The sequence below is a fragment of the Haematobia irritans genome, chromosome 2 (assembly GCF_050003625.1).
Source record: "Haematobia irritans isolate KBUSLIRL chromosome 2, ASM5000362v1, whole genome shotgun sequence".
NCBI classification, from domain to species: Eukaryota; Metazoa; Arthropoda; class Insecta; order Diptera; family Muscidae; genus Haematobia; species Haematobia irritans.
Window position 1 is genome coordinate 75,558,647 of NC_134398.1, and position 23,932 is coordinate 75,582,578.

The 23,932-nt window shown below is 37.0% G+C and overlaps 1 protein-coding gene across 3 annotated transcripts in view; it reads right to left on the reverse strand.

Moving 5' to 3' along the window:
• Positions 1–23,932, reverse strand: part of LOC142225536 (uncharacterized) — a 455,965-nt gene that overhangs the window by 41,695 nt on the left and 390,338 nt on the right. The window lies entirely within an intron of this gene.

Genomic DNA, 23,932 nt, shown 5'->3' on the forward strand with positions numbered 1-23,932 from the left:
TTAGACTTTACTTACTTGTTTTTACTAACAGTATTAACTAAAATACTTATCCTAGCCGAAAGTACTCGATGAGGGGAGAAAAGTAATTTCTGGTTTTGCCAGATTGGTTGCCGTTTGTCTTTTATGAGCCTCTACAGTTTTGTCGCCAAATTCGATTTTGAGTACTTTTTTGCAATTGGCCATACGAAACCATAGCTCGAAAAATGCGGTGAATTTATTTTTGGAGTATTAAACAAAGTTGGAGCTCGTTACTCGGCCAACAAAAATGCTGAATAAATTAAGCCGGAAATTTTTCATCTTCATGCTCAAAACCGCCAAAAATGTCGATAAAATTACTACTCTTATCACCGATTTTTCGGGGTTTCGACTACAGCTCCTGAACTGTTGAAAATGCCACACAGTCGAGTAGCCTATAAAATTATGAACAAGTTTGTACATACCAAATTTATATGACCACTCCTTTACCTCAAAAATGAAGTCACAGCATTTTTCGAGCTATGGGCATACGAAAATTGCAAAAGGTGCTCAAAATCGAATTTGGTGACAAAACTTTAGAGGCACATAAAAGTCAAACGGCGACCATTCCCAATAAACACAGGATGAGCGTTTTTCAAATGCAACAACTTTTCAGTTTGAGGGTAAATATAATTTTCAATATAAATTCAACCTGACTTGAAACAGCTCATCTTCAATACATCTTCAAATTGGTTGCGAATTACATTCAATTTACCAAAATGTTATCGAAATCATTGAAAAGGTGTTGAAGATAATATGACAATACTTTGAATACTTCTTTGTGCAACGAAGTACGTGGTCAAGTGGAAGAAATAAAAAAAATGGAAAATTTAAGACAAATAACCAAATAGTTTATAAAAATAGGTAAGTGAAAATAAACAAGTATATACGGCCGTAAGTTCGACCAGGCCGAAGATTATGTACCCTCCACCATGGATTGCGTAGAAACTTCTACTGAAGACTGTCATCCACAATCGAATTACTTGGGTTGCGGTAACACTTGTCGATGGCAAGGTATCTTAAACCTTCCTAACACCGTAATATATACCACATAGTCCATATATATGTATATATATATATATATATATATATATATATATATATATATATATATATATATATATATATATATATATATATATATATATATATATATATATATATATATAATATATATATATATATATATATATATATATATATATATATATATATATATATATTATATATATATATATGTATATATATATATATATATATTATATATATATATATATATATATATATATATATATATATATATATATATATATAATATATATATATATATATATATATATATATAATATATATATATATATATATATATATATATATATATATATATATATATATATATATATATATATATATATATATATATATATATATATATATATATATATATATATATATATATATATATATATATATATATAAAATTTGGAATACATTTTCTATAGAAATAACATTTGGATAAAATTTTCAATAGAAATAAAATTCTGACAAAATTTTCTATAGAAATAAAATTTTGACAAAATTTTCTATTGAAATAAAATTTTGACAAAATGTTCTATAGAAATAAAATTTTGACAACATTTTCTATAGAAATAAAATTTTGACAAAATTTTCTATAGAAATAAAATTTTGACATAATTTTCTATAGAAATAACATTTTGACAATGTTTTCTATAAAAATAAAATTTTGGTAGATTATTTTTGGCTCGGGTGGCAACCATGATTATGAACCGATAAGGACCAATTTTTGTGTGATTGGGATATATATACCTATAGACCGAAAATCTGGGGATCGGCTTATATGGGGGCTATATATAATTATGGACCGATATGGACCATTTTGGCATGGTTGGTAGAGACAACATACTAACACCACGGACCAAATTTCAATCGGATCGGATGACTTTTGCTCTTCTAAGAGGCTCCGGAGGTCAAATCTGGGGATCGGTTTATGTGGGGGCTATATAATTATGGACCGATGTGGACCAATTTTTGCATGGTCATTAGAGAACATATACCAACACCATGTACCAAATTTCAGCCGGATCGGATGAAATTTGGTTCTCTTAGAGACTCCGCAAGCCAAATCGGGGGATCGGTTTATATGGGGGCTCTACGTAAAAGTGGACCGATATGGACCAATTTTTGCATGGTTATTAGAGACCATATACTAACACCATGTACCAAATTTCAGCCGGATCGGATGAAATTTGCTTCACTTAGAGCAATCGCAAGCCAAATTTGGGGGTCCGTTTATATGGGGCCATGCGTAAAAGTGGACGGATATGGCACATTTTCAATACCATCCGACCTACATCAATAACAACTACTTGTGCCAAGTTTCAAGTCGATAGCTTGTTTCGTTCGGAAGTTAGCGTGATTTCAACAGACGGACGGACGGACGGACATGCTCAGATCGACACAGAATTTCACCACGACCCAGAATATATATACTTTATGGGATCTTACAGCAATATTTCGATGTGTTACAAACGGAATGACAAAGTTAATATACCCCCATCCTATGGTGGAGGGTATAAAAATGAAATAAAACTTTAAGGAAATCACTAAATGTATATCTCTTTGCAGAAAACTAAAATTTTGGATTCTACGTTCTTGAAAACATTAAAAAGCTGACCAATGCAAAAATGGTGGACAATTAACTGGAACTGCTTCAAATAGTTTATAATAATTGGTACGTCAATATGAAAAATTAAATCAACATTTTAAAGAAGTCACTAAATTTAAATCTCTTTGCAGAAAACTAAAATCTTTGGATGCCACATTCTTGCAAACAATAAGAAGCTGACCAATGAAAAATGAGTGGCTTATCGACAAGAAAAAGTTTCCAGAAACATTACATGTGCAACCAATTAAAATTGTTAAAAACAACAAATTGTTGAAATCAAGAACTTTTGGATGAAAATGTGCATCACATCGTCAGTTTAATTCATATGCTATTATCAGTTTAAAATGGATATATGGTGACTTCCTTCTGCTGGAAATCAATTCTAATTTGAATAATTATAATAAATTGAATAATAAATAAATAATGGAAATTTTTATGGAGGCTACATATATTTTTGGACCGATATGGGCCACTTTTGAATCGTTGTTAGAGGTCAGTTACTAACACCACGTACCACATTTCAACTGGATCGAATGAATTTTTCACCTCCAGAAAGCGCAGGAAGCGGGGGATGGGTTTGGACTAATTTTTGCCTGGTTGTTACAGGCCACGTATCAAATTTCCACCGGATGTGATAAAATTGTCTCCTCCAAGAGGATCGTGGGCTACACCTAAATGTGGTCCGCAATACCATCCGACCTACATAAATAGTAGCTACTTGTACAAAGTATCCCGTCGAACAGTGGGGTATTTGACCCCCAAACTGGTATTAATTCAAGGGAACAACCGATTTACATGAAATTTGCAAAACGTTTGCTCTTGTTAATAGTAGTATCTCTGTAAATTTTTAAAGAGATCGTGTCCGATCGTCCGATTTGAGTTTATATCCCATATTACTCAGCCAATTTTTTGAAATTTTGAACAAACATATTTTTTGAGTGGCAAGCACCCTCCCCATATGTACAGGGTGGCTGATATGTAATACAACAAGTGCTATACTTTTTAATTTTTTTTAAGTTTATTTTTCAAAAGCAAGGGAGAACAAACTATAGTAACCATGTAGAGATAAAACTGCACATATACAAAAAAAAAATAATTGAAAAAAGTTCATAATCTTAAATTAAAATCTATTTTATTTAAATTTAGTACACGAATCTTTGAAATGTTCGTGCCTCTATCAAAGTTATAGGACCTTAAAGTAAGGCCAATTTCACTTAATATAAAGAAGAAAAAAAAAATGATTTAAGTGAATAATCTTTTAATTAACTGTGATATTGAACCCTTGTATTAAAGAGGCTAATACTTATTTGGAAGATTTTGCATTTTTGGTTAAAAATTTATTTGAAAATAAGAAAACATTTGTTGCACTAAAATGTATTTTACAATTTGGAATTTTATTCGAAATTTATTTATAGCTGTATACATGTGTTGATATATCGCAAAACGTGAACGAAAATTCAATAAATGAAAATTCACAGAGCCTAGATCTAGAGCTAGTTAGCTTCCAAAAAAGTGACTTTATATTAAAAAAACAATATCTCAGATTCAATAACGAAATCCTTAAAAAGATTTGAAGTCAAATAAACTTTTCTGTGTGTATGCTCTCACAACCAAAGATTATAAAAGAGGAAGATGGGAGATTGGCTACTGAGCACATCAAACCATTTACCACATTAGTTTAATACTCGAACCAAACGCGTATACGACAAGTATTGACATAGCATTAAAATGCAAATAAAAAGAAACTAAGAGCACGAAATAAATTTCCATAAAGGAGAAAGTGTAATTTTTTCGTTGGTGCTTAAAATTTAACATTGTTTCATTAAGAAAATGACATTTTTCATTTAAAAAATAAAAACGAAAAACAACTAAAAGATTACAAACATGTATTAAACTAATCTGGTAAATGCAACATTTGGTATGACGCAAGCCAATCTCCCATCTTCCTCTTTTATTATCTTTGCTCACAACAACATTACAAAACTGTATTATAACAACAACAACTAATATAGAAGACAAAGAGAAATATCACGATCAAAACAAACGTATAAAGTAAAACCAATGGAAAATATGTGGGTAAATTGATCTACAACTAACTATATGTCCAACTTAATCCCAAAAATAAGTAAATTTTAAGACATCACCAGAAACGCTGTTTCGAATACAAAACTTCAGTTTTCTACTGCTTTTTTATACCCTCCACCATAGGATGGGGGTATATTAACTTTGTCATTCCGTTTGTAACACATCGAAATATTGCTTTAAGACCCCACAAATTATATATATATTCTGGGTCGTGGTGAAATTCTGAGTCGATCTGAGCATGTCTGTTGAAATCACGCTAACTTCCGAACGAAACAAGCTATCGACTTGAAACTTGGCACAAGTAGTTGTTATTGATGTAGGTCGGATGGTATTGCAAATGGGCCATATCGGTCCACATTTACGTATAGCCCCCATATAAACGGACCCCCAAATTTGGCTTGCGATTGCTCTAAGAGAAGCAAATTTCATCCGATCCGGCTGAAATTTGGTACATGGTGTAAGTATACGGTCTCTAACAACCATGCAAAAATTGGTCCATATCGGTCCATAATTATATATAGCCCCCATATAAACGGACCCCCAAATTTGGTTTGCGATTGCTCTAAGAGAAGCACATTTCATCCGATCCGGCTGAAATTTGGTACATGGTGTTAGTATATGGTCTCTAACAACCATGCAGAAATTGGTCCATATCGGTCCATAATTACATATAGCCCCCATATAAACCGATCCCCCGATTTGGCTTGCGAAGCCTCTAAGAAAACCAAATTTCATCCGATCCGGCTGAAATTTGGCACATGGTGTTAGTATATGGTCTCTAACAACCATGCAAAAATTGGTCCACATCTGTCCATAATTATATATAGCCTCCATATAAGCCGATCTCAAGATTTGACCTCAGGAGCCTCTTAGAGGAGCAAAATTCATCCAATCCGGTTGAAATTTGGTACGTGGTGTTAGTATATGGTATCCAACAACCATGTAGGAATTTGTCCATATCGGTCCATAATTATATATAGCCCCCATATTAATCAATCCCCAGATTTGGCTTGCGGAGCCTCTAAGAGAAGCAAATTTCATCCGATTCGGTTGAAATTTGGTACGTGGTGTCAGCATATGATATCTGTTGATAATCATGGTTGCCACTCGAGCCAAAAATAATCTACCAAAATTTTATTTCTATAAAAAATTTGGTTAAAATTTTATTTCTATAGTAAATCTTGTCAAAATTTTATTTCTATAGAAAATTTTGTCAAAATTTTATTTCTATAGAAAATGTTGTCAAAATTTTATTTCTATAGAAATTTTTTTTCCAAATTTTATTTCTGTAGATTTTTTTTTCCAAATTTTACTTCTATAGAAAATGTTGTCAAAATTTTATTTCTATAGAAAATTTTTGTAAAAATTTTATTTCTAAAGAAAATCTTGTCAAAATTTTATTTCTATAGAAAATTTAGTCAAAATTTTATTTCTATAGAAAATTTTGTTAAAATTTTATTTCTATAGAAAAGTTTGTTAAAATTTTATTTCTGTAGAAAATTTTATCAAAATTTTCTTTCTATAGAAAATTTTGTTAATTTTTTTTTATGTCTATAGAAAATTTTGTTAAAAAGTTATACGAAAAAATGATGCACAGTGCGGGTGAAAAATGGTTAAATTTGGGAAGAATAATTCTCGTATGTAAATTTCATAAGAAATTAACATAAAAGAACCAAATTGAATCATCTCACCCGGCCAGATCTCGCTAAAGACTATGGAAATGTATAGTGGCCAACACTGAAACATATATGTATAGTCAGGCTTGCGAGATGGGTATCTGGCATTTTCTTTTCAGTAACTTAATGATGTCAATTCCCTTAATCTTCCTGTCCAATAAGCTCGAATAAATATTGTAATAATTTCTAGTTTAAATGATTTGGACATTGAACCAGCCTGCATTGATATCAGGCTAACATAAAAAAAAAAATTTTATGTCTATAGAAAATTTTGTCAAACTGAATTATATACGTACTTGATCGATCTTTTTTGATTTAATATAACCACGTATGGACTTACATACAATTTAGAAGACGGTGTTAGGAGGTTTTAAGATACCTAGCCATCGGCAAGCGCTACCGCAACTTAAGTAATTCAATTGTGGATAGCAGTGTTTAGAAGAAGTTTCTACGCAATCCTTGGTGGAGGGTACATAAGCTTCGGCCTGGTCGAACTTACGGCCGTACATACTTGTTTGTTCCTATGGTGGAGGGTATAAAGATATATTCTATTTTAAATACACTGGAAGGCGGGGAGGGATACTAATTTCCAAATTTCTGGCAAATGGATGAGAATAGCGCATTACATGCTCTAAAACTAAAATCAAGAACTATATCTAACTATAAATCATCTTGCGAAATAACAGCAAATTCTAGTTTTGAGGCAAATCGGATTAAAACCGTGTCCTGTTAAAAATGTTGATACAAATGTTTGTTTGATGATTATATAAAAAAACTGAATTTTCGCTCTTATAACAACAATGTAGGTCCTTCTTTTTCCAATTTCCAAAGAAGGCACAGAATAATGTTTGCGGGCATTTTTTAGAAAGGAAGTGCCAGGCATTTTAGCATGCATGATAGGAGAAGGCATATGGGAAGGTGTTAAGGATCCGAAAATCATGGGTTAAGAAGGCATGATTTTTGCGGTACTTCGCAATTTTCCCGCTGGGTGGTGGTGCCAAACACATATACACTCACATAGATATATGCTCGCATTACTACAACAACAATAACAATGACAATAGACAATGAGATGAAATGAGAATGCAAAATAACAAAGCAAAGTGGTTGTTGTACTATGAGAGAGTAAGAACTAACGTTGCGATATGAAAATAAGCAAACAAAAGAACATAAAAGAAATTTGGGAAAGTACCAGAAAATGAATAGATGATTCCAACAAGTGATAACGAAATTTTATCGTTACAATTTTAAATTTTAAATTAACGGAAACTAATTTAAATAAACTTAAATCTATAATTATCAAATTCGTAACACTGCCTCCCGCTTAAGCCTGTTCGTCCCGAACAGGCACAGAACCTGTTCCGTAAGGAGCCAATCGTTCCAGATGTACAACTTTCATCTTTGATCTAGGGCTGTCGTCCTTCTGAATCCGGTATACAACATCATTGATCTTCTTGATGACTTTGTATGGGCCTTTCCACTGTGTTTGCAGTTTAGGACACAATCCTTTCTTTCGTTGCGGGTTAAATAGCAGAACCAATTCTTCTTCCTGGAAGCCCTCAGTATTTACAGCACGATCGTATCTCGCCTTCATTCTGTTGCTGACCATTTTTATTTTGTTGCACACTGATTCGTGAACTTCACCGAAAGTGTTTGGGTTGTCGTTTCTGTTTTCTTCCATGGCGAGCTCATTAGGTTTAGCGCCGAATATCAGATCTCTAGGCAACTTCAACTCAGTTCCGAATACAACATTGGCCGGTGTTCGAGAGGTGGAATCATGAATGGCAGATCTATAGGACAGCAAAAACTTTGGTATATGCTCGTCCCAGTCGCTCTGACCGTTGTCCACTACTTTTCGAAGATGTTCCTCCAGAGTGCGATTAAACCTTTCTACCATGCCATCGGATTGTGGATGTAATGGCGTAGTTCTCGTTTTCTTGATACCAAGGGATTCGCACATCTTTTTTGAATATGGCCGATTCAAAATTTCTTCCCTGGTCTGAGTGAATCTCGGACAGCACACCGTAGCGACATATCCAGTTTTTGTTGACCACATCCACAATCGTTTTTGCCTCTTGGTTTGGAATTGCATACACCTCCGGCCATTTGCTGAAGTAATCCATGACCACAAGGACATAACGGTTTCCAGAATCACTTACTGGGAAAGGGCCTGCCACGTCCATTGCTATTCTTTCAAACGGGGCTCCTGGTCTATACTCTTGCATAGGACCTCGACTTTTCCTTGTTGGACCTTTCGCCTCCATGCACTCTCGCAATTGGCTACCCATTCAGCAATTGATTTCTGGCATCCAACCCAGTAGAATCGTTGCTTCACTTTCTGGGCTGTTTTGGTTATTCCCAGATGACCTCCACTGGGACCATTATGGAACTCCGCCAAAACGTCTCTTATTTTGGAATCCGGTACGATGATCAAATTTCGGCTGCTCTTGCCATCTTCGCTTTCCTATTTACGTTGCGGGGATCCATTGACTAGAACTAAACTATCCCATTGAGCCCAGTATGATTTCATAAGTGGACTTTCGGCTGCGATGTCTTTCTTACTGGGCTTCTTGTTCTCTACCTTTGCCGAAATAATTTTGTTCAAAATGGGATCTTTACGCTGTTCTGTTGGCCAGTCCACTCCAGATTCGATGTGTAACAGCCGAATATCAACAATCTCCTCCTTATGTTCAGCTTTTGAGCAGTGCTTGCATTCTATACTGCAAGCTCGACGTGACATCGCGTCAGCGTTACCGTGTTTTCCACCTTTTCTATGCTCGATACTGAAATCATAGCTTTGGAGCCTCTCGATCCAACGTGCCATTTCAGCTTCCGGATTATTAAATTGGAGCAACCATCGTAGAGCTGAGTGATCAGTCCTGAGCAAGAAGTGTTGTCCATACAAATATTTATGATAATGTTTTACGCTCTCTACGATGGCTAGCAGCTCTCGTCGCCTTACACAGTAGTTCTTTTCGGGCTTGGACAACGTTCGGCTGAAATATCCGATGACCTTCTCCTTGCCGTCTATCTGTTGAGATAGAACACCTCCAATACCATGCGCGCTAGCATCTGTATCCAAAACAAATTTTCGACCGGAATAGGATACGCTAGAACAGGAGCTGAACATAAAAGTTATTTTAAATGTTGGAATGAATCCTCCTGTTCGTCGCTCCACTGGAACTTCTGACCTTTTTGCGTCAATTTATGGAGACTAGCGGCGATGCTTGCGAAGTTTGGGACGAATCGTCGTTACAATTTTAAATTTTAAATTAACGGAAACTAATTTAAATAAACTTAAATCTATAATTATCAAATTCGTAACACTGCCTCCCGCTTAAGCCTGTTCGTCCCGAACAGGCACAGAACCTGTTCCGTAAGGAGCCAATCGTTCCAGGTGTACAACTTTCATCTTTGATCTAGGGCTGTCGTCCTTCTGAATCCGGTATACAACATCATTGATCTTCTTGATGACTTTGTATGGGCCTTCCCACTGTGTTTACAGTTTAGGACACAATCCTTTCTTTCGTTGCGGGTTAAATAGCAGAACCAATTCTTCTTCTTGGAAGCCCTCAGTATTTACAGCACGATCGTATCTCGCCTTCATTCTGTTGCTGACCATTTTTATTTTGTTGCACACTGATTCGTGAACTTCACCGAAAGTGTTTGGGTTGTCGTTTCTGTTTTCTTCCATGGCGAGCTCATTAGGTTTAGCGCCGAATATCAGATCTCTAGGCAACTTCAACTCAGTTCCGAATACAACATTGGCCGGTGTTCGAGAGGTGGAATCATGAATGGCAGATCTATAGGACAGCAAAAACTTTGGTATATGCTCGTCCCAGTCGCTCTGACCGTTGTCCACTACTTTTCGAAGATGTTCCTCCAGAGTGCGATTAAACCTTTCTACCATGCCATCGGATTGTGGATGTAATGGCGTAGTTCTCGTTTTCTTGATACCAAGGGATTCGCACATCTTTTTTGAATATGGCCGATTCAAAATTTCTTCCCTGGTCTGAGTGAATCTCGGACAGCACACCGTAGCGACATATCCAGTTTTTGTTGACCACATCCACAATCGTTTTTGCCTCTTGGTTTGGAATTGCATACACCTCCGGCCATTTGCTGAAGTAATCCATGACCACAAGGACATAACGGTTTCCAGAATCACTTACTGGGAAAGGGCCTGCCACGTCCATTGCTATTCTTTCAAACGGGGCTCCTGGTCTATACTCTTGCATAGGACCTCGACTTTTCCTTGTTGGACCTTTCGCCTCCATGCACTCTCGCAATTGGCTACCCATTCAGCAATTGATTTCTGGCATCCAACCCAGTAGAATCGTTGCTTCACTTTCTGGGCTGTTTTGGTTATTCCCAGATGACCTCCACTGGGACCATTATGGAACTCCGCCAAAACGTCTCTTATTTTGGAATCCGGTACGATGATCAAATTTCGGCTGCTCTTGCCATCTTCGCTTTCCTATTTACGTTGCAGGGATCCATTGACTAGAACTAAACTATCCCATTGAGCCCAGTATGATTTCATAAGTGGACTTTCGGCTGCGATGTCTTTCTTACTGGGCTTCTTGTTCTCTTCCTTTGCCGAAATAATTTTGTTCAAAATGGGATCTTTACGCTGTTCTGTTGGCCAGTCCACTCCAGATTCGATGTGTAACAGCCGAATATCAACAATCTCCTCCTTATGTTCAGCTTTTGAGCAGTGCTTGCATTCTATACTGCAAGCTCGACGTGACAAAGCGTCAGCGTTACCGTGTTTTCCACCTTTTCTATGCTCGATACTGAAATCATAGCTTTGGAGCCTCTCGATCCAACGTGCCAGTTCAGCTTCCGGATTCTTGAATTGGAGCAACCATCGTAGAGCTGAGTGATCAGTCCTGAGCAAGAAGTGTTGTCCATACAAATATTTATGATAATGTTTTACGCTCTCTACGATGGCTAGCAGCTCTCGTCGCCTTACACAGTAGTTCTTTTCGGGCTTGGACAACGTTCGGCTGAAATATCCGATGACCTTCTCCTTGCCGTCTATCTGTTGAGATAGAACATCTCCAATACCATGCGCGCTAGCATCTGTATCCAAAACAAATTTTTCGCCCGGAATAGGATACGCTAGAACAGGAGCTGAACATAAAAGTTATTTTAAATGTTGGAATGAATCCTCCTGTTCGTCGCTCCACTGGAACTTCTGACCTTTTTGCGTCAATTTATGGAGACTAGCGGCGATGCTTGCGAAGTTTGGGACGAATTGTCGGTAATATGTACATAACCCAAGGAAACTTCTTAATTCGTGGAGATTTCGGGGTCGTGGCCAATCTCTGACAGCTTGGATTTTGTCTTCATCGGTTGATATGCCCTCTGCAGTCACATGATGACCCAGGTATTTAACTTCCCGCTGGAAAAGGGAGCATTTCTTTGCGTTAAGGCGTAGACCAGCGGCGGACAATTGCTGGATAACGTCCTTCAAGTTCTTAAGGTGCTCGTCAAATGTTTTGCCCATCACTATGATGTCATCCAAGTATATCAAGCACGATTTGCAGAACATCGTTGCACTGGTGTTCTATCCAGAACATCTCATCAGTGCAAGTCGCGCCGATGTTGCCAGATTGCATTTTGATAAAGTGACGCTTCTTCGATTCACAATAGCAATTCATTGTGACTAATTTATCGAAAAGCATGAAATTCAAAGTGGTACAGTGTCATAAATAATCGCAGCTGTAAATATTTATTACTATTTGAGCACTTCATACATTAAAAATGGAAGATTTCACCTCTGTTCTGTGTTTGTTTTTAAACAGGTGATGATATATATATATATATATATATATATATATATATATAATATATATATATATATATATATATATATATATATATATATATATATATATATATATATATATATATATATATATATATATATATATATATATATATATATATATATATATATATATATATATATATATATATATATATATATATATATATATATATATATATATATATATATATATATATATATATATATATATATATATATATATATATATATATATATATATATATATATATATATATATATCTATATACATATATATATATATATATATATATATATATATATATATATATATATGCTCCTAGAAGTTGCTAGCGCTTTACACAAAATGCAGGACACTCACACAAGAGGTGTTTAATTGATTCTTTTTCCTCCGCATCATGACAGCTCATACAATAGTCATTATACTTCGCGCCAATAGTTTTTGCAAAATCGCATATCAGGCAGCGCCTCGTTATAGCAGATATCAGGAGTGATAGTTTTTGCAAAATCGCCTATCAGGCAGCGCCTCGTTATAGCAGATATCAGGAGTGATATCTGACGTCTCGAGAACGTTAGCATATCTAATGTGCGGTTTAAGTTGAAATGGGGCCATATTTGCTTGGTGTCGTTACAACCCTTGCAATTCTCCCATCTAACATTTGCCATCATAACAGCCTTCTCACGCAGCATGAGCTTGCAGGTAGCTAGGGGCATACCAACAAATTCTAGTTCCCCTGGAATATGTAAGGTATTCCCTAGCCTTGCCAACTCATCCGCTTCGCAGTTCCCCGGTATGTTCCTATGGCCAGGCACCCATATTAGGTGAATATTGTACTGCTCAGCCATCCCGAGTTGAGGAACACAGAATCCAAAGATTTTATTGCAGGTTGACTGTCTGAGTATATATTAATGCCCACATTTTTTGGAACATTACTTCTCAGCCAATTCGCCACCTCTCTTATTGCTAATATTTCAGCCTGAAAAACACTACAGTGATTAGGTAATCTTTTCGCTATTCGAAGTTCCAGATCATTAGAATATACTCCGAACCCCACTTGTCCATCCAATTTGGAGCCATCAGTGTAGAAATCTATATATTCTTTATTCCCCGGGGTATGTGTGCACCACGCCTCACTGTTGGGTATTAGAGTCTCAAACTGTTTGTCGAAAAGTGGACTCGCCAAAGTGTAATCCACTACGTTAGGCACATCTGGCATTATTTTGAGGACAGAACTGTGACCGTAACCTTTTTCCGACCACAGCGATAGCTCGCGCAACCGCACAGCTGTTGTTGCAGCTGACTGTTTGGCCAAAATGTCTAAAGGCAATAGATGCAGCATGACATTAAGGGAATTTGTTCCTGTCTTGCTGAATGCGCCTGAAATACACAAACACGCCATACGCTGAACTTTATCTAAACAAGTCGGTTTCTGAAGTGCCGGCCACCAGACTACAACACCATATGGCATTATAGGTCTAACCACTGCCGTGTATAGCAAATGCACAATTTTTGGTTTTAGTCCCCACTTTTTTCCTATTGCCTTTTTGCACGAGTACAAAGCTACAGTTGCCTTCCTCGCCATTTCTTCAATATTAAGCTTAAAGTTCAGCTTCCTGTCCAAAATAACGCCAAGGTATTTTGCACAATCACCAAAGGGAATTTCAATACCCCCTAAGGAAATAGGCCTAACCGTGGGAGTTTTGCGATCTTTGCAGTACATGACTAATTCTGTCTTTGCGGGATTTACCCCAAGACCGTTGTCTTTCGCCCATTTTTCAGTCATCCGGAGGGCCCTCTGAATAATATCTCTGATTGTGGATGGGAATTTTCCCCTGACTGCCAGAGCTACATCATCTGCGTATGCCACCACTTTTATCCTTTCTTTTTCTAGAGTAACCAGAAGGCTATTTATAGCAACATTCCAAAGAAGAGGTGATAGAACTCCTCCTTGGGGAGTGCCTCTGTTCACATACTTTTGTATGTTTGCTTGTCCTAGTGTGGCTGAAATACGTCTCTTCATTAGCAGTTCGTCTAACAGCCTGAGTATACATGGATCAACATTCAGAGTTGTCAGTCCATTTAATATCGAGCTCGGATGGACATTATTGAACGCCCCTTCGATGTCTAGAAACGCCACGATTGTGTATTCTTTGACAGATAGTGAGCTTTCAATAAAGCTGACTAGTTCATGTAGTGCGGTCTCAGTAGACCTGCCCACCGAGTATGCATGCTGTCGTTTCGAGAACAAACTTGAATCGATGCTAGTTCTAAGATAGATATCTATCATCCTCTCCAGAGTCTTAAGTAGGAATGAGGATAAGCTGATTGGTCGGAAATCCTTCGCCCTCGAGTGAGAGGCTTTTCCCGCTTTAGGTATGAAAACGACTTTTGTTTCCCTCCACTTTCCTGGGATATATGATAAGTTGATACATCCTTTATATATCACCGACAACCAGGGGATAATTTTGTCAGTTACAGCTTGTAACTCCGCCGGAGTAATTCCATCAGGTCCGGGGGATTTGAATGGTCCAAAGCTATTTAGCGCCCATTTTATTCTAATTTCCGATACAATTTCCTCGACAGGAAACGACCGCTAAGCAACTGTGGTACCGCCAGTACATGGTTCAACCGTCTGATTTCCAGGAAAATGTGTGTCCAATAGTACCTCCAGCGTCTCCTCACTGGACGTTGTCCAATTGCCCTCCGATGTTTTAATGAAACCTGGAGCGGAGTTGGTGGATGCTATAACCTTCCGTAGTCTGGAAGCCTCGAACGTATTCTCAATACTGCTGCAGTAATCATTCCAAGAGTTATGCTGAGCCTTTTTCAGTTCTCGCTTGTATCCTCTCAGATTCTTCTTGTAAGCGTCCCAGTCCTCAGGGGCTCTGGTGGACTTTGCCTTGTTAAAGAGCTTCCTGCAGGATTTCCTCATATTACTTAATTCCGTAGACCACCATGGTGGTCGATGTTTCCCCCTTGGCTTTCCTCTAGGGCATGCAGCTTTCAGTGAGATGTTGAAGGCCTTAGTAATCCGCTCCACTGCGTGTTCGATATCTTGCACATTTCTCATATTTGTCTCTGTTATTTCCGGTATCATCATATTGAACGATTCCGTATACCTATTCCAGTCAGCTTTCCTAACATTTGGCGGAAATATGGTCTTGGTGATATGAACATCAAATTTGAAACTGATGTAGCGATGATCTGAGAAGCTGTGTTCACTTAAAACCTGCCACTCAGATATCATTTCATTCAGTTCTTGCGAGGCCAAGGTGATGTTCAAAACCTCTTGCCTGTTTTTAGTGACAAAGGTTGGGGCATCTCCCTTGTTGCAAACTACCAGATTAGTACGCAAAATAAACTCTATTAGCGACTCTCCCCTTGCATTAGTATCACTACTTCCCCATATAATATGATGTGCATTCGCATCGCATCCCATAATGAGTTTCGTCTTTGTTTTCAGTGACTCCTCCACTAAGGTCTTAACGGCATATGGAGGCATCTCCCTGTCATGTCCCATGTAGACCGAAGATACCCAATATATGCATTTGGCTATTTCTAAACTGGCAACGACAGTGTCTGTATTGCACATTGAAGGAAGCAGAAACAAGTTGAGCTCGTTTTTAGCAATTATACAGGCTCGATTTACATCATTACCAGGATACTGCAATAGTTTGAACCCCGGAGTACTTAATTCGCATATTTTGTTTCTATAAACATGTGGTTCTTGAATAAGAACTATATCTATGTCCCCTTTCATCAGGAGAACTTTTAAGGCAGCACATGCAGCCTTACAATGATGAAGATTTATCTGGAGGATCCGTAGGACCATCGAGATTTTCAACAACCGTCACATCAGCCGCTTCAATCGAGTCATCAAGAATGTTCTCTTCAGAGATCTCGGTGACTCTCGCAATAACCATAGGTTCAACTTTGGTGAGTTCTGAGGCAATAGAAACCTCCTCTCGCATACGGTGTCTATCCATGTCTTCAACTTTTGTACCTCCCTCGACTTCGCAAGAGGATCCGCTTACTTCTGATTCAGAAAGAGGACTGTCCATTTCTGAATCCTTTAGCTGATCGTTTTTATATACCTTCATTTGGATATAATGAAAGCCATAACATACACGGCCCTGGGACTTTGCTAGATGTGGCAAAGACTGAGTGTTCAATATAAACACTGCATGCCGTCTTGGTCCATCCACTTCATCCAAACGGCCAACCTTCCAATCAGCTGTTGGAAGATCTGGATTGCATCGTTTCAGTCTATTTAAAATAGATTCAGGGTCAGAAGGGTTTGCAGGTATCCACGCATGTGCTCTAGGTCTAGCCGGTATGTCTTTCTTCTCGACTAACTCTAGAGCAGCTCCTTCCCAAACTTCACCAATTAGTATCAGAGCAGCTTTAAAACATTCTATAGACCTCTGGTCCTCAAATGCGACTAGCTTAAATCGTCCTTGATACCAACCAGCCTCTTGGTGTCGAGGATCTGGGCCGGGAAACTTTTCCAGCACCTGTGAGTAGACGACAGACAGAGCATTCTCAATTTCCCCCCCATTTTTGCTTTGGAACCATACCGTCCAATGCTCCTTTATTAATGATAGCCATCGCAAGGCTGTCTTTAACAACTGAGGCAAACGATCTTTGATCCCTTTTGGAGGATGGCAGCTCATCCGGCGATCGTTCCCTTTTTCTAGTCTCAAGAATTCCTTGAGCCCATTTTAAGGAATCGCTTTGTTTAGCCGACAGCGTGCTTGGGTCGACTGATCCTAACTTCTTTAGGATAAACAAAGCATTTCTGCGTTCCTTGAATCTCTTTCGTGAGGGATTACCTCCTTTTGATGTCGTTACCTTAGAAAAAGTTCGACTTGTCATAGTGTCGCCACCTGTCGACCCGTCTACAGGTCGACTAATTGGGCCTAACTCTTGGTCATTGCCCAGATTTATAACTCCAGTCGATACCCGTCCACTGGGCCCTGAAGTTAGCAACCCGGTGGATGACTTGGAATTTCGCTGCATGGTGGCTTAATATCCCACCACACTTGAAATTCTTAGTAGGTACCTATTACGATGAGTTTATCCGCTATTGAAGAACACGTCCGTTCCGTTCGACGGTTGAATAGTTCTATTTCTAGTTGATATCTAGAAATAAGTTTATATACAAATTTATTTATACAAATAGCCTAACGAACCACATCCAACAGGTTCGATAAGTCATTAAAAAAATCATTTTTATTTCCTGAATATTGTGAAAACGTTTATAGAATGTCCGTCCGTCCGTCTTTCTGTTTTGAAAATTCAAATTCAATTTTCTACTTGTAAATTGTTGTAAAAAAAAAAACAAGAAGAAAAGAAACGTTTATCAAAACCTGGCACTTCATATTTTCAAATGGATGGATAATAACGGATCGAAACCCACATTTTCCGGCGAGCTACAGCCGCAGCTTAAATTCATAGTGCCACCGTTAATACCACAAACCTTGTCCATCACACATTCGGTGGTATAGACTCTGACTGACTCGTTGTCAAACGTCTGATAGGTGTATTCTCGTCGTATCCCACGTTTACCGTTATTTCGGCATCGCACCATGTCATTACACGACGCTCCATATCCAGATTGAGACCAAAAGCAATCATGAAATCCGCTCCAATTATAACATCGTCTACTATATCGGCCACAATGAAATCATAAGTAACGGATTTGTTAGCAATAGCTAATTTTACGGCAACCTTTCCATATACGGTTGCGGGTTACCCTGTAGCCGTGCGTAACTTGACTCCAATCAGTGGTGTAATTTTTCCTTTTACTAAATCGGATCTAATGATAGACTTTGATGCACCAGTATCCAACGTCAAAGTACGCTTGTCGCCATTAATAACACCCGCAATAGTTAAATTGTTATTTTTCTGTTGAACTATTGCTATGGAGATGGTGGGGCCATCGTCTGTGGGAGCCAGCTCTTGCCCCGCTGAACTAGCTCGATTTAGTTTAAATGTGACTCACTTGACTGTGGGGTCGCCTTCTTATGGCTATTGTTTAATGGAGATGGTGATGTGGATCTTGACCGTTTGCGTCGTGCTTTGCATTCTCGAGCTAGATGTCCCGGCTTTTCACAGTTATAGCATTTGATCCGGGATTTATTTGCCTCTTGCTTTATTTCTTGCATTGCCTGCTTCATGGCCGAAGGTCTCAATCTTGATGTGGTCCACAAAAGTATGACTCTCACCTGGGTATGTCAAAAGCACTAGCCGCTCAACTTCTGTTGCGAAATCTTGTAGGGTTTCATTCGATTTCTGGATTCTTCCTCTCAATTCCATTCTGAATATGTCTTGCTTGTGCTCTCCGCCATACTTGCGTTGGAGTGCCGCTATTACTTCATAATAGTTATTTCTAGAAGCAGCGGGAATGCTTTGTATCATATCAGCAGCATTGCCCTTTAATGCCAATAGAAGTTCAATTGCTTTATCATCGTCCTTCCACAAATTTCTACAAGCAACCATTTCGAATTGGAATTTGAAGACATCAAATGACGTGGAGCCATCGAAAACAGGAGTTTTGATTTTTGAGCCCTCGATTACGCGCACTGGACCACCTTTAATTTCCAGCTCTGACATTTTTTTCTCGATGTGCAGAAACTTCTCATCATGAACCATAATTTTCTCATCCACGGAAAGAACTTTCTTATCCAATTCCACAATTTGATTTTCTATATGGTCCACACGTTTCTCCATGCCTTCAGAAATTTGTTGTAGTTTTTCATTGAGAATTCTAGAATTTTCGTCGAATTTTTCTTCCAATTTTCTTGAACTTGCTTCCATTTGTAGCAATTTTCTAGAATTTTCTTCCAATTTTCTAGAATTCTCATCCATGATTTTTCTAGAGTTTTCTTCCATCATTTTCTCAGAACATTGAGCATTGATGTGTAACCCACAACACTCTTCCTTATAATCAAACTCGTGCGTCACAATGTCCATATTACGCCGTTCAAACCTGTTGCCTGTTGTTTTTTTTTCGTTATTTCACTTCCGACACCAATTGGTACGTTTTTATATTTAGACGTTTTTAATTACCCGACAATTAAAATACTGTTCGTTTCAATAACGTTAATCTACAATTTATTTACTATGACTTCACTTTACAATTCGTTCACACTGATGTTATTTGTTTGACGCTTTAATTAAGACTGACTCGTTAGCAGCATGCGAGCGCTTTTATATATGACGGTCTGGCAATACCCCAATAAACAAAGGATGAGCGTTTTTCAAATGCAACAACTTTTCAGTTTGAAAGTAAATATAATTTTCAACATAAATTCAACTTGACTTGAAAGAGCTCATCTTCAATACATCTTCAAATTGTTTGCGAATTACTTCCAATTTGCCAAAATGTTGACGAAATCTTTGAAAAGTTGTTGAAGATAATATGAGAAAACTTTGACAAAACACTACCCTAAAATGCAACGAAAAAACCATGTGGTTTTCAATACTTATTTGTGCAACGAAGTTCGTGGTCAATTGCAAGAAATAAAAAAATGGAAAATTTTAGACAAATAACCAAATAGTTTATAAAAATAGGTAAGTGAAAATAAAAAATGAAATAAAACTTTAAGGAAGTCACTAAATGTATATCTCTTTGCAGAAAACTAAAATTATGGATGCTACATTCTTGCAAACATTAAGAAGCTGACCAATGAAAAATGAGTGGCTTATCGATAAGAAAAAGTTTCCAGAAACATTACAAGTGCAACCAATTAAAATTGTTAAAAACAACAAATTGTTGAAATCAACAACTTCTGGATGAAAATGGGCATCACATCGTCAGTTTAATTCATATGCTATTATCAGTTTAAAATGGATATTTTGTGAATTCCTTCTGCTGGAAATCAATTCTAACACGCGGTCCAGTACGTTCCTAATTTCAAATTGCCCGCATGTTAATAAATTTTAATGACACCAAAAGGAAGGAAAACGAATTATCAATGCAAAAGTGTTTACTAATAATGTTTAAGATATTTAAAGTTTTGTTGTTTGTTTTTTTTTTCTTATTTGTTGATATGTTTAATAAGATTATTATTTATCAATTGGTATTGTAGTGTATTATGTAGTGTAGTGTATTTTTATATATTTTATTTTGATGAAAATGAATAAATTATACAAAATTCATAGAATTTTGGCTTTGACTTTCAATTTGAAGTCGGGATATCATTCATACAAATTTAGGTTGAAAAGTATTTGCAACGATGTTAATTTTGAATTTGACTCGCATCGAAAATTGTAGTTGTTATCGATGTAGGTCGGATGGTATTGAAAATGGGCCATATCGGTCCACTTTTACGTATAGCCCCCATATAAAGGGACCCTCAGATTTGGCTTGTGGAGCCTCTAACAGAAGCAAATTTCATCCGACGCGGCTGAAATTTGGTACATGGTGTTAGTATATGGTCCCTAACAACCATGCAAAAATTGGTCCACATCGGTCCATAATTATATATAGCCCCCATATAAACCGATCCCCAGATTTGGCTTGCGGAGCCTAAAAGAGAAGCAAATTTCATCCGATCCGGCTGAAATTTGGTACATGGTGTTGGTATATGGTCTCTAATAACCATGCAAAAATTGGTCCACATCGGTCCATAATTATATATAGCCCCCATATAAACCGATCCCCAGATTTGGCTTGCGGAGCCTCAAAGAGAAGAAAATTTCATCCGATCCGGCTGAAATTTGGTACATGATATTGGTATATGGTCTCTAACAACCATGCAAAAATTGGTCCATATCGGTCCTTAATTATATATAGCCCCCATATAAACCGATCCCCAGATTTGGCTTGTGGAGCCTCCAAGAGAAGAAAATTTCATCCGATCCGGCTGAAATTTGGTACGTGATGTTGGTATATGGTCTCTAATAACCATGCAAAAATTGGTCCATATCGGTCCTTAATTATATATAGCCCCCATATAAACCGATCCCCAGATTTGGCTTGCTGAGCCTCAAAGAGAAGCAAATTTCATCCGATCCGGCTGAAATTTGGTACATGATGTTGGTATATGGTCGCTAACAACCGTGCAAAAATTGGTTCACATCGGTCCATAATTATATATAGCCCCCATATAAACCGATCCCCAGATTTGGCTTGCCGAGCCTCAAAGAGAAGAAAATTTCATCCGATCCGGCTGAAATTTGGTACATGATGTTGGTATATGGTCTATAACAACCATGCAAAAATTGGTTCACATCGGTCCATAATTATATATAGCGCCCATATAAACCGATCCCCAGATTTGGGTTGCGGAGCCTCAAAGAGAAGCAAATTTCATCCGATCCGCCTGAAATTTGGTACATTATATTGGTATATGGTCTCTAACAACCATGCAGAAATTGGTCCACATCGGTTCATAATTATATATAGCCCCCATATAAACCGACCCCAGATTTGGCTTGCGAAGTCTCCAAGAGAAGCAAATTTCTTCCAATCCGGTTGTAATTTGGAACATGGTGTTAGTATATGATCTTTAACAACCGTGGCAGAATTGGTCCATATCGGTCCATAATTATATATAGCCCCCATATAAAACGTTCTCCAGATTTGACCTCCGGAGCCTCTTGGAGGAGCAAAATTCATCCGATCCGGTTCAAATTGGGAACGTGGTGTTAGTATATGGTCGCTAACAACCATACCAAAATTGGTCTAATCACACAAAAATTGGTCCATATCGGTTCATAATCATGGTTGCCACTAGAGCCAAAAATAATCTACCAAAATTTTATTTCTATAGAAAATTTTGTCAAAATTTTATTTCTATAGAAAATTTTGTCAAAATTTTATTTCTAGAGAAAATTTTGTTAAAATTTTATTCGGTTCATAATAAAATTTTCATCATTGTCAGAATTTTATTTCTATAGAAAATTTTGTCAAAATTTTATTTCTATAGAAAATTTTGTTCAAATTTTATTCGGTTCATAATCATGGTTGCCACTCGAGCCAAAAATAATCTACCAAGATTTTATTTCTATAGAAAATTTTTTTAAAATTTTATGTCTGTAGAAATTTTTGTCAAAATTTTCTTTCTATAGAAAATTTTGTCAAAATTTTTATTTCTATAGAAAATTTTGTGAAAATTTTATTTCTATAGAAAATTTTGTTAAAATTTTATTTCTACTTTTTCAAACTGAATTATATACGTATTGGATCGATGTTTTTTGATTTAATATATACCACGTATGGACTTACATACAATTTAGAAGATGGTGTTAGGAGGTTTTAAGATACCTTGCCATCAGCAAGCGTTACCGCAACATAGGTCATTCGATTGTGGATGGCAGTGTTTAGAAGAAGTTTCTAAGCAATCCATGATGGAGGGTACATAAGCTTCGGCCTGGCCGAACTTACGGCCGTATATACTTGTTTTTTCTTATTTGTTGATATGTTTAATAAGATTATTATTTATCAATTGGTATTGTAGTGTATTATGTAGTGTAGTGTATTTTTATATATTTTATTTTGATGAAAATGAATAAATTATACAAAATTCATAGAATTTTGGCTTTGACTTTCAATTTGAAGTCGGGATATCATTCATACAAATTTAGGTTGAAAAGTATTTGCAACGATGTTAATTTTGAATTTGACTCGCATCGAAAATTGTTTGACAAATTATTGAGTAGCGATGCATTTCATTTTGAGGATAACACTTGAGATATTATTGCTAATGTGTTGAATTTCACTGTTGAGGGTAATGTCTGTTTTTTGTTGAGAACGCGATTTTCTCAACAATTTCTCAACTTGAATATTACCCTAATCCTTTGAAAAAATGTTTGAAAAATTGTTGAAATTTAGCATTTTTCAAACATTTGTGTTTATTGGGACGAGAACATTCTGGCAGCACTACAATATTCTGGCAACGCCAGAACATTCTTTGACAACGCTACAAGAATCTATTATTATTCATTATTCATCTGGTGGCTGCCAAACAGTGCTGTCGCTAGTGAAAAATTGAGTGCAGTAGATTTTGGAAAAAAGTGGAGTAGATTGAATAAAATTGAAGTAGCACACATTTTTGAAAACAAAACAATAGAATGGGGGTATATTAACTTTGTCATTCCGTTTGTAACACATCGAAATATTGCTCTAAGACCCCATAAAGTATATATATTCTGGGTCGTGGTGAAATTCTGAGTCGATCTGAGCATGTCCGGCCGTCGGTTGAAATCACTCTAACTTCCGAACGAAAGAAGATATCGACTTGAAACTTGATAGTATTGCAAATGGGCCATATCGGTCCACTATTACGTATAGCCCCCATATAAACGGACCCCCCAAATTTGGCTTTCAGACCCTCTAAGAGAAGCAAATTTCATCCGATACGGCTGAAATTTGGTACATGGTATTAGTATTTGGTCTCTAACAACCATGAAAAAATTGGTCCACATCGGTCCATAAGTACATATAGCCCCATATAAACCGATCCCCCGATTTGGCTTGCGGAGCCTCTAAGAGAAGCAAATTTCATCCGATCCGGCTGAAATTTGGTACATGGTGTAAGTATATGGTCTCTAACAACTATGCAAAAATTGGTCCACATCGGGTAATAATTCAATGATTGAAACCACTATGTTCATCGTAATTAAAG